Source organism: Phyllobates terribilis, unplaced genomic scaffold (genome assembly GCF_046119375.1).
Source record: "Phyllobates terribilis strain yellow unplaced genomic scaffold, ASM4611937v1 Scaffold_3__8_contigs__length_932513732, whole genome shotgun sequence".
NCBI lineage: Eukaryota > Metazoa > Chordata > Amphibia > Anura > Dendrobatidae > Phyllobates > Phyllobates terribilis.
The window spans coordinates 510,430,670-510,444,170 of NW_027362763.1; the positions used below are offsets into that span (position 1 = coordinate 510,430,670).

General features: G+C 37.0%; 1 long non-coding RNA gene across 1 annotated transcript in view; it reads right to left on the bottom strand.

The window, feature by feature from the left end:
* Positions 1-941: 941 nt before the first annotated feature.
* LOC141259676 (uncharacterized) overlaps positions 942-13,501 on the bottom strand; it is a 183,101-nt gene continuing 170,541 nt past the window's right edge. Inside the window, exon 3 of the long non-coding RNA XR_012318453.1 lies at positions 942-1,064. This is a non-coding gene — a long non-coding RNA (uncharacterized lncRNA). The remainder of the gene's footprint in view (positions 1,065-13,501) is intronic.

Sequence of the window (13,501 nt, forward strand, 5' to 3'; positions counted from 1 at the left end):
AGCATACGGCCACTCTCTTTGGTGTGATGGCTTTATTTGATATATAAATTATTTTAACCCATCTTAAAAAGATTTATACAGTATATCGCTATAGAGTATATATAAAACTCTGGGGAACAAAATATTTGACCATTGTAGGATGGTTTAATACAAACATTGGTTCAAGCTAAACTGGAGTTTATTGTATTGTATTCAGATGTAAAACTATGAATTTATTCTGATTTTTATATTCTGAAATTGAGTTTGAGATTTTACTGCACATAATGAAATGTTTAACCACTTAGCATTTTACAACGATTAACTTGCTAATATGTAGTGGAAATTTTCTCTGTTTAACAGGGTGGATGCATATTGTTCACAATCTGCTTGACAAAAAATTGATTCAAGCTATAAAAAAATAGCCATCACATTAAATAGAAAAATCCTAATATTCTTGTAAATGATAAAGTACTGCACAAACTTTCTCTGATCCTTTAACAATTTACTAATACATGTACAAATCTATGTTTTGGGTGTAACTCATCTTTAAGCAAACTCTCTGTAATCAGTTGCACCTATATATTCTATATCTATGCATGAGGCTTCAATAAAAAGACATTTAAAATAGTTATCTTTGGATATGAACTAGTTTAGAAAAACATATTGTTGAATATGTCTGTAAAACAACAGTAAAATACTGGTATTGAAGGTAAAAAAAAAATCATGATAACTGATACTAACAACCATGGTTCTGTTTAGAACAAATGCTCACACACGTTATATTTTGGAACATAAATGTCTATTATGCAGAATAGAAACAACATTATGCTATATTTTTATGAAACAACAAAGTGGTGCCTGTTTGTCCTACTTTAATAACAGAAAAGTAAATGCCAAAACATCTAGTGATAAATTTGGACATCCAGCAAAAAAATGTTTTGGTCAATCTGTTTCTGTTTCTCTCCATCAGACCTTCTATTTTCTCCCATTTAGCAATTGTCAATTTCATCAGGAATTTGAACAATTGAAAAAATATTTTCCAGATTTTGCAAAAAAAAACATCCTAATTAAGTCCAGGTTAAAACCTAAAAAAAAAATAAGATGGAAAATTAGAACAAGGCATTATTATATTTTGACTTTTTATTTTTTTATGTATGAAATAAGATTTAGTTCTCCTAACCAGAACTGTCACAGTATAATTCTCCTATGTACGAATGATTATGAGTCAACAGCCTTTAAATGAATTTACAATTGCTGTAAAAATGTAACAAATTAAACCGTCTCTCAGAATCAATGCTGAAGAATCTGACAGTCCAGTTTTAACATTTCCACTGTCAGGGAGGTTTCACATATCCGTGTTTCGCAATCCATACTCAGATCATAATACACGGACCGACCGCGGGTCTTTTGACTTAAACTTTACAGCATCATAAATGCCTAAAGGCATTATTAGTCTGTAGTTTAGATTTAGTCAGGGCACTCGAGCCCAGTTCAAGTGCGGACCAGGAAACACAGATGTGTGATACCAGAGTTCAATTTAACAAAATATTTATCCTAATTTGGTCCTAGTCACTTCACTTTTAGATCCCTATGCTTGCCCATTTTTCCTATTTATGTCACTGCTTTGATCCATAGGTTTGCACTGTCCCTACTCCCAACACATCAACTTGAAGAATTGATTATTCACTTTATATATAAAAATGAATTTCAAACCTTTGTGTTTTTGTTGGTTCTAGTTGCTTTGCTGTAACGTGGGTCTGTCAGTGGTCGCCTCGTAGCTTTAAAATGTCTACCATGAACAGGTTTTACGCAAACCACACCATTTACCAGATCCCAGAGTTGCCATGTCCTTTAATATTTTACTGATATAAAGAGATGCTGACAGAGACACTTGGGTTGGGGCCATGGAGTCACCTGATGGCTGATGGTGAAGGCTGGCAGGAGTGGTCAGGTAACTGGGTAGAACCAGTAGTTTAGTCAAGTTACAAAATTGGACGGCAAAATAATAGTCATGAAATGGGCAGCGGTCAGAAAACAGAAATATAACAAGCAAGCAGGAGAAGCTAGCACTGGAGTGAACCAGTGTAGAACTAACTTTATCTGGAAGATTTCAGCATTAGGCTAGAAGTATTTGTAGGGTGTGTTATTGTCCAATTGGTCAAAGTAGGGAGTCGGTTGCTCCAGCTGGACAATACACACCCATATTGCCAGATCCCAGCCACCCTAGTCTCAGTGGCTGGACAGAGCCTGTGCCACTCAAAATCTCTGCTCTTGATGTGTCCATCACCAGCGCTGCCAGCCAAATGAGTATGGCGGTGCTTGGTGATAGAAGCAGATATTGCAGAAGGGCCTGGAGGAGAGGTGACAAACAATTGCCATTTCTATTTTTGTTTTATACTGATATTTTTGCTATCGGTTCTAATTAGTTTTAACTTGGGATCCTGAATTGCTTTTGACGCTTTAACATACCTACGTAATATCACCATTACAGAACATAAAGATAAGTCAAAAATTGGTAAAATATTACTGCAATACAGGATACAAACAGAGCCATTATAGAGACCCCTTTCCCAATACAGAGCTCAGTTTGTACTTCCATAAAGTGCTGAGCTCTTTACCCTACACAATGCTCTACAAGACTTAGTCCAAATCATTCTGGGCTGTAGAGCTCAAAAAATATCAACATAAAATACCTCAACAATCAAAACATACATTACTAGCACTTGTCTTGTACAAAACATGACTGTTTATTTCCAAATTTCTCTAAACACAAATGATATAATAGTGATGCTGTCCACACTAGTCCTGAAGAATATCAACTGCCATATGGAGACGATAACACATTGCTGTTAATATAATTGAATTATATCATTTTGATTAAAGCCAGACTGAAAAATATCTATATAGCTGAGGGATAATGATACCCAAAGAATTATGTATTGCACAAATTTTACCTATGAGACTTCATGTAATAATGAATCACAGTTGATAGAAAACTGTTTTAGTATATTTATTCTGCAGCCAAACTCCTTAGTGTCATATATATTCCTTTGTGTCTATATAGTTCTATAGTCCCCCTCATGCTTCCTTACCTGATACTCACTTCCTACTAATAACTGGCTTACTGCTTCAGTCCATGGCATCCAATGGTTTGGTTCATCAATCCCTTGGGTGCTAAGGTTTATACCCTTCCTATAGGATGAATATTTACTGTATACTAAAATGACAACCTATATAAAGCAACTTGTGTAATGGATCATTTCTGCCATTTTATGGCAGAATTAACTGTGCTGTCTAGATATCTGAGGCAATCCCGAGTCTTTAAATATTCATTGTTTATCTTTAAAAATGTGATTATTTTAACACCTTGTAGATGCAGCCATTTTTCCTCGTTTTTGATTTTCCACCTCACTTTCCAAGAACCATACCTTTATTTTTCCCTATGCATAGCCTTATGGAGGATTGTATTTTTCGGGGCAAGTTTTTGTTTCGAATGACACCAATAGGGTTTAAGCACACTGAGGTTTTTAGTTTTTTGAGGCATGCTCAAAAAAAATGCGACAAATATTGATTAAATGTTTCAAAAACTGATCCAATTAATTTCTATTGTAAAACTGCTTTGCTTTACGTATGTAGTTTTTTTCCTGTTTCAGGTCATGAAAATGCCTGGTGAAAAAACTAAAATGCATGTCACTTCTTTAATACTGGCTACTGATGGAATGCAAAAAAAACACTTCAGGAAAAAATACTCACGCAAATTTTTTCATAAACTCTCCAAAACTGCTTCTGGAGGTTTTCCTGCATCGGGAGATATATTTCAGTTTGCCGCTCCCTCTTATACATAGCTTAAGTGGTATGAGAAGATGTCAAGTGATCACTTATATGTGATTTGCATACACACAGTCTCGTGCAGATTAGCTTCTCTTCCCAATTTTCTCACTGTTCAGTGAAATAAACTATAGCACTTGCTTCACTGAGAGAACTCACTTGGCACGTGACTAAGTATGAAAATTGCATGGAGTGGTTATGTGATGACCACTGAAACCAGCAAGCAAGACCAAATAATTCTGGCAGTGAGTATATTACATGCCACAGTACTTTGTTAACACACAAGTTATTGATTGCTACATGTGCACAGGATCAGAACCAATAAAATTACATGAATACATCACCAAAACCATCAACAGAACATAAATAGAGCATCACAACAACCTTCAGTACAGGAATACATCATCAGAACCATCATAAGTACATGAATATATCACCAGAAGCACCAACAGAACTGAAATACAGCATCATAACCACCTTCAGTAGAGGACTACATCTTGAGAACCCCCATCAATAAATGAATACATCACCAGAAGTACCATCAGTACATGAATACATCACCATAGTTACTGGGAGTTGTTGTTAACAGCTATCATCAGATGTTGGACCATACAGGAACCATAGCACTGATGAGACGTAGTCAGTAACAAAAATAAACATTTAAGGGTATCTTATAGATGACATCTTCTCTAATTGGAGTAGTTCTCCTCACTTTCTTTTCCATCTTGTACAGATGCCATGACTACTTTTTACATTCACAGCTCATATCTGTAGACTTCCATCTTCTCCAGTCTTCTGCAGCACATCCCGATAAGGAAGCATTAAAAATAACAGTGAAATTATAATGCTCCTGAAAAAAAAAATTTTCCCTATGCTGTGTCCCTGACTAAATATTTACTCTTCACTGTGCTCCCTGCACAAAATATATTAACAACTGAACCCACTCCATACAATATAGAAGCACGCCTGCCACAAAAGTACAGCAAATATCGTTAAGGAGTTAAAAAAAAAAACTCATAGGGCACATGAAATTTTAATTTCATACTGGACCAGTGTTTTGTTTTCTTCAACTTGTGAAGTTGTATAAATATTTTAGTTTTCTTACATACTGCCTAAATGAAAAAAAAGGAATCCTGTTGACTGCATTAAGGAACGCAGATTGAAATATAGGGGTTTTATTCTACTCTGAGAGTTACTGTGAATGGGTCCTCTCCAAGCATTAACAATGTAACGTAATGGTTGCAGCCAATCAGAAACAACTCATGTTCAGAGAGAATGTGAAGGCTGCAGCCAAACAGGCCATCATAAATAAAGAGAGGACTGGAAAGGCACAAAGCGCAAAAATAGGGTCTTATCTGGGTAACAATGTTGAGAGAATAACTTAATAGTGCTCACCTGGTCTGGTTGTGCGCACACAACCACTGATAACGCTTCGGCTGCTGCAAACCCAAGAGGGGATAAAAGTACAGGTGATGGAGAAACAAATGGGTTTAGATCTGCGCTGCCATGTAGAAAGGATGAGGGATGCCAATTCGAGTATAAGTGGTTTATTTAGTCAACGCGTTTCGAAGCATAAAAACTTCTTCCCCAGGACAACCACGATCATAGTCAATCCATTACAGACCTCAAATAATTTCCCAGTTTGACTTTTGTGCCTACATGATCATAAAATGAGACAGAATTTTGATCAGAAAATTATCTGACCATATTATCGTGACAGCTCAAATGGGCAGTGCCAGTCACATGCCTTGATAATCAGACTACGTCGTTGCTTTTGGTAGGCTATGCTGTAGGCTAGAGATGTCTATTCTTCCTCTCATAAGAAGAACATACAACTACAATCTCTATAGTAAAAATCAGTATATTAGTCACTCACTAATGTTTAAAAATATTTGTGCCCAAGTATTATTTCTAGATTGCTTGACAGCCTCTAAAACATTGGGTCAAGTATGTGATTTCTTTCACGTCATTTATCAATATCTGCAAGCCGTATTTGAATATGCAGAATCTTTTGCTGTTCTAAAGTCCTCAATGTTGAATTCATTTATCTCTAATTACGGCAATCTGTCCAAGGTTGTCAACGTTAGCTTGTCTATGTATATGTAATTATAGTATGACTGATAGTGTGTCAGTTTACATTATTCCTAAGCATCTATTGGCCATTTCAAATATTTGTATTTCACACACTTCATAATAACAATATTGAAAAATTACCGGGTCTTGATATACAGTATGTGTTTTACATTTTGCATGAACAGAGAATAATCTCTTCTCTTCTATGTTCAATTTATAGATGTACAGACGTATTTAAAAATCCAGATTTTTCAATAAACTTGTTATAAAGCTTTAAAGAAATATATATTTTTTAAATAGGATATTTTGCTCTAATCATACTATGAGAACTTTTATGAGAATTTATAATAAAATAATTATTATTAAAACAGTCTACTATTGTTAATTTATTCTTAACAAAATTCCTTATTTAAGATACTAACTACCAGGATACCTAGCTGTGGTAGAATTTGGAGGTGGTACTGCTTCTCATTAATGAGCTCTAGGTGGTATATGGAGAGTTAGGCTAGAGTCACACAAATAAAGATTCTCTCATCAGAGAATCAGGCCGATTATGCTAATGACACTCCGATCAGACTCTGATCAGAGTTTGCTCGGAGTGTCAGTATACCGTGAACCAATTCTCTCGGATGAGAGAAATGTAGCACACCGTGAGGAGAAGATGGCGGACAAAATTTCTCCATCTTCTCCATTCTGTGAGTCTGCAGAAATTGGACTGCACTCGGATGTCATCTGAGTGCAGTCCAATGATTTCCACACACCCATAGACTTAAATGGGCGAGGTTTGTCCGATTTACATGTCAAATCACAGCATGCAGTGATTTTTTTTCTCATGCCGAATTGGTATGAGAAAAAAAAGTTGATCAGCACTGCCGCATTACATATCATTGATCCAAGTGCTATCCAATAAAAAATCGAACAGCACTAGTCTGATTAATACAGTGGTGTTAGTGAGCCCTTAAAGAGGTTGTGGAAGATAAAACTACTAGTCTGCAATCACTACCTGGTCAAGCTGACTGCAGACTTGTGAATTCTAACATCGCATGCACAGCATGCTGTGAGAATTATCTGGGAGGGAATATACTTTAGTCCCCAGGCAACATTTGGGGTTCAGTCACAGGGTTGGCACCGATGCAGCTTTAGTCACAACTCTGTGCATAGAGAGTAGCGGCTGTCACTGCGCCCCAGGCACTGACTGACAGCCGGACCCAATGCTGAGCAGTTGCTGAGCAGTGCCGGGGGTGCGGTTATGGCCGCCGCTGTATACACAGGAGGAACGGTATCATAGTAGTGTTTGCAGTGTGGGAGGAAATCAGAGTACCAGAGGAAACCCAGGTAAAAACATACTGATAGGGAATATAGATCGTGAGACCCATTGGGGACAGCAATGATAATGTACAGTACAGACCAAAAGTTTGGACACACCTTCTCATTTAAAGATTTTTCTGTATTTTCATGACTATGAAAATTGTACATTCACACTGAAGGCATCAAAACTATGAATTACCACATGTGGAATTATATACTTAACAAAAAAGTGTGAAACAACTGAAAATATGTCTTATATTCTAGGTTCTTCAAAGTAGCCACCTTTTGCTTTGATGACTGCTTTGCACACTCTTGGCATTCTCTTGATGAGCTTCAAGAGGTAATCACCGGAAATGGTCTTCCAACAATCTTGAAGGAGTTCCCAGAGATGTTTAGCACTTGTTGGCCCTTTTGCCTTCACTCTGCGGTCCAGCTCACCCCAAACCATCTCGATTGAGTTCAGGTCTGGTGACTGTGGAGGCCAGGTCATCTGGCGTAGCACCCCATCACTCTCCCTCTTGGTCAAATAGCACTTACACAGCCTGGAGGTGTGTTTGGGGTCATTGTCCTGTTGAAAAATAAATGATGGTCCAACTAAATGCAAACTGGATGGAATAGCATGCCCCTGCAAGATGCTGTGGTAGCCATGCTGGTTCAGTATGCCTTCAATTTTGAATAAATCCCCAACAGTGTCACCAGCAAAGCACCCGCACACCATCACACCTCCTCCTCCATGCTTCACGGTGGGAACCAGGCATGTACAGTCCATCCGTTCACCTTTTCTGCGTCGCACAAAGACACGGTGGTTGGAACCAAAGATCTCAAATTTCGACTCATCAGACCAAAGCACAGATTTCCACTGGTCTAATGTCCATTCCTTGTGTTCTTTAGCCCAAACAAGTCTCTTCTGCTTGTTGCCTGTCCTTAGCAGTGGTTTCCTAGCAGCTATTTTACCATGAAGGCCTGCTGCACAAAGTCTCCTCTTAACAGTTGTTGAAGAGATGTGTCTGCTGCTAGAACTCTGTGTGGCATTGACCTGGTCTCTAATCTGAGCTGCTGTTAACCTGCGATTTCTGAAGCTGGTGACTCGGATAAACTTATCCTCAGAAGCAGAGGTGACTCTTGGTCTTCCTTTCCTGGGGTGGTCCTCATGTGAGCCAGTTTCTTTGTAGTGCTTGATGGTCTGCACTTGGGGACACTTTCAAAGTTTTCCCAATTTTTCACACTGACTGACCCTCATTTCTTAACCCTAGAACGCATGACCATAAAAATCTACTTTTTCACATACCTGGGGCCTTTTAGGCCCGTGTGCAAATAATATGGAATAACTCAAACAAAAATGACAAACAACTATATACCTGAGGAATACCTAGAGTTTCAAAATTCTAACTAAATTAATCTTACAAAAAATAGAAAACAATTAACAAGGCAGGCCTGCGAGGCCCCAGGTATGCGTTCTAGGGTTAAAGTAATGATGGCCACTCGTTTTTCTTTACTTAGCTGCTTTTTTCCTGCCATAATACAAATTCTAACAGTCTATTCAGTAGGACTATCATCTGTGTATCCACCAGACTTCTGCACAACACAACTGATGATCCCAACCCCATTTATAAGGCAAGAAATCCCGCTTATTAAACCTGACAGGGCACACCTGTGAAGTGAAAACCATTTCCGGTGACTACCTCTTGAAGCTCATCAAGAGAATGCCAAGAGTGTGCAAAGCAGTCATCAAAGCAAAAGGTGGCTACTTAGAAGAACCTAGAATATAAGACATATTTTCAGTTGTTTCACACTTTTTTGTTAAGTATATAATTCCACATGTATTAATTCATAGTTTTGATGCCTTCAGTGTGAATGTACAATTTTCAGTCATGAAAATACAGAAAAATCTTTAAATGAGAAGGTGTGTCCAAACTTTTGGTCTATACTGTATGTGGAATATGATAGCGCTATATAAGCAAAGCATAATAAAAATAATAATAATAATAGTATCTGTCATTTTAAGAAAGGCTACATCTGTATGTAGCGGCAATTCTAAATGGGAAAATGTATATAAATGAGCTTTTTTAATGTAAAGATCCAAACTATAAATCGATCTGTTGACAGTAGTTTTAGGGTGTACCTTTCACAAATAAGAGACAAGACGCAATTTGTTTATTTGTACTTTAAAATATGTTTTGATGACAAGAGGTGAAAAGTCAATAACGCAACGTTTCGAACGTACTACGCATCCATAAGTAACAGGTGATTGTGTCAGGAGGGCAGCCCACTGGTTTAGAGCCATAAGTGCATGACCCAAATTTGTGCTATATCCTTTATGGGGCGCCCAGTCCAGAGGACTCTGACAGCAGCTTTATTTTGTTATAGCTTTAGCATTTGTAGCAATGGTTCTGGATACGTACCCAGAGGGACATAGAATTGTGGAACGCAGGTCTGATAGGTACAATCCTAAAATAAAGAGTAATACTCTTCTTTCTAAGCATTTATGCGTGATGAAGTGCGAATAGCTCTCTCTAGGAAGGCAATGCTTAACTGGGATGCTACCTACAACCTGAAACATATGGCTCTGCTTTAAACCCTGTGATTTTAGATTTTAAAACTCGACACATGACAGAACTATTAATAACAATTCATGAACAATTAGGATCAGAAATATTTTTCTTTCTAATGTTGCTATGTTTTCCACAGTGGGATATGTCTACTTACATTAATTAAGTCAGCTGCTGTGTATTTCTACACAATTCATGATCCTGCATTCAGAATGATTAAATGATGATGATTGCTTGATGTGTTCAAGAAGTAAAATGCAAGGTGATGGGATATTTTTACAAGTGGTCCATTTCCTGTGTTTTAACATGGTAATATTTGTAGAGGGCCTCCTGAAGACTCTAGCATTCACTATTAAGTCAATTCTCTTGCATTTTAATGTAATTGTACTATGACACAAAAAAACAAGTTGCTTCTTGGTTACATGTTATAAAGCACTCAAGTGAGGTCTGGTGGAACCACTCGGAATATCGTAGACCAAGCTTAGACCTTTTCTGCCCTGTTTGTTTATTTAATAGGACTGCTGTTTGAGAAGGTGGTGCTTTCTTATCCATTGGAGCTGAGCTTTTTGTGTCTGGGATCCTCTGGTTTGGCAGCTTTAGCACCTCATTAATTACTAACTCTGACAGAGTCCTGCTGGTTTACAACCCCCAGTGTGGTTGTTAGAAAATTACAATCCTGTGCTAGAATGTCAAAAGCTACACCCTGTTAGTCACCATGTGAGTTGCTGCACTTCAGGTCACTGAAAGTTAATTGACAAACAGTCCCTGGTCATTTCTTTCTGGAAATTCTATAGAGTTGATTTCATGTTTCAGATTAAAGAGACCTGTTGTCTCTAAAACCAGTGTTATATCACGCAATGATATCCTTGAGTGGATCTTCATTTCAGACCACCTTCAATAGGCTTAATTATATCTGGTTGAAGTTTCACATTATAATTAGATCACAATTTTCATTTTCACATTGTTACAGAACATTTTTATAATAACACCCCCTGCGGAAACAGTGCCACAGTGGCAATGATTACCACGCAGTGCTACAACTAATGATGCAGGAACCTACTTAGCAGGTTGGTCGTGACGTGGCAGTGGGTTTATACTCCTTGATCAAAATGTTCACTAGCAACCTCATGTTCAGAGTTGAAAATTTTGCTCAGCTACAATAGATAAGTGTGTAATTGTTGGATGCCCCGTTTATGTTTTTTCTACAATTCTGAGTTTATAATATAGTTTTGTTGAGTGTAAACAATGTTTATCCAATGTTTATCATTAATGGAAGTAGCGAGCATTGTCAAGGACATAGACTTAACTAGTTTTAAAGCATTAAAACTAAACTTATACTCAATAGTAAAACAAAATTGTTGATGTTTCGGTAACACTAAAGCTGGCCATACAACTTAAAAAAAAAAAAAAAAACATGTCCTCACAATTCCTCTCATGCACAATTAAAGTAAATTTTGCTTAGCGTGTCTGTGTTTCTAATTGTAAATGGCTACCAGATTAGGCATTTTGAAATTAAATATGCCTGATTACTTTTTCCCCTGATATCTGCTGTCATAGGAAAAAGTAACACAAATACATACATTAGAAAGCTTGTTGTTCCTTCTAAAATTGTCAAGTTCAATCAACTTTCATCCAATGTGCTTGGTCACCTTAAGGACTTGTGCTAAAGGTTTCAAGAGTCATGTGCCCCAGCTACTCTATACCATGGCGATAAAGACAGTATCTGCCACTAAATATATCTTTATAATATGGTGTCTGCTAAAAAATTACTGAGAAAGAAAAACTAAACTTGAAATCTGAGGTTCATGAAGGTTTGGTAGCTGTCTTTAGAAATGAATTAACCGATTCACCAGCTTGGGTTTTTCCGTTATTGCGTTTTCGCTTTTTGCTTCCCTTTTTCCCAGAGCCATAACTTTTTCATTTTTCCGTCAATTGGCCATGTGAGAGCTTGTTTTTTGCAGGACAAGTTGTACTTTTGAATGACACCATTCATTTTACCATATCATGTACAGGAAAATGGGAAAAAAATTCCAAGTGCAGTGAAATTGCAAACAAAGTGCAATTCCACAATTGTTTTCTTTTTTTTAACCATGTTCACTAAATACTAAAACTGACCTGCCGTTTTGATTTTCCAGGTCAGTACGAGATCGTAGATGCCAAACATGTATAGGTTCTTTTTTATTTATGTAGTGAAAAAAAATCCAAAGTTATAAAAAAAAAAAAAAAAAAAAAAAAGCACCATTTTCCAAGACCTGTAGCGTCTCCAATTTTCAGAACTTGGGGCCATGTGAGGGCTTATTTTTTTCACACCGAGCTGATGTTTTTATTGATACCATTTTGGGGTAGATCTGATGTTTTGATCGGTTGTTATTGCATTTTATTGCAATGTTCAATGTTGTGGTGACCAAAAAAACTCAATTCCGGCGTTTTGATTTTTTTTCTTGTTACGCCGTTTACCAATTGGATTAATTCTTTTTATATATTGATAGATCAGGCGATTCTGAATGCAGCGATACCAAATATGTGTACATTTAAAAAAAAATTATGTTTTATTTTGAATGGGACAAAAGGACTTTTCTATTTTTTTCCTTTTTTTATATTTTAAACACTTTTTTTTTACTTTTTACTTGCTTCAATAGTCTCTATGGGAGACTTGAAGCTGCGATCATTCAATCGCTTGTGTTACACATAGCAGGCATGCAGGGCTGCTATGTGTAAAAAAAATGCTCATCGGCTATGAACGCAGACCTATAACATTTTTATTTTTCTCATTGATGGAGCTGTGTGAAAGCTTGCTTTTTTGCATTGGTTTCTTTCATACCTATGTGGGGAAGATATTATATTCTGATTGTTTTCCATTGAATTTTTTTTTTCTTAGGGAGTTTTGGTTACTGTGAAAACACAATTTTGATGTTTTCATTTTTATTATTTTTACTCCTTCTACTGTATCAGTTAATTTTATTTTTTGATAAATTTTTACAGACATGGCAATACCAAATATGTATATTTTGTTACATTTTATGAATTTTAATTGGAGGAAAAGAGGGGTGATTCAAGTTTTCATATTTTTTACTTTATTTTTTCATCTCTTCAGGGAACATAAATCTGCAGAGCAAATGTGCCCTCTGCCATACATAATTTTTGAGCGTGAACATCTACTGGAGGCAGACACCTAGACATAGTAGACTGTGAGTGTCCACCTCCAGTAGGCACACATGCTCGAAAATGATTCACGGCAGAGTGCATGTTCGCTCTGCCGGCACCATTATAGCCTATGGCCCCGTTGGCACAAACGTCCAAATTACGTTTTGCGGCAGGGGGTTTGGACATATGCCCCGATGGGACCACAGAGTGTGTACAAGACGAAATGTGAAAGCACCTGAAAGACATAGATGCGATTATGTAATATAGTTGAGACACATTTTGAGAGAGTTCAGCACCTGAGCTTTCTCTACCCGCAGTTAGCCCTACAAAAAGTACATGATAATGTTAAGGACTTCATCATTACATTTTCGCTCAAAGGCAAATTTACCAAATGGATGAGAACCCCAGCTTCTAAATAAATTATGAAGAGAATTATGTTTTCAGACAGTTGTACAACTTTTTTCCACGTTCTACTTCTAATGGAAAAATATGAATAATAAGTTGATGGTCGTAGTTGAGACAAAGTGAAATACTGCTATACATTGTATACGATTTTGAACATACCGTGGCCCTTTCTTATCCTGAGACACCTAACAGAGTGATGCATTACTAACAAACAC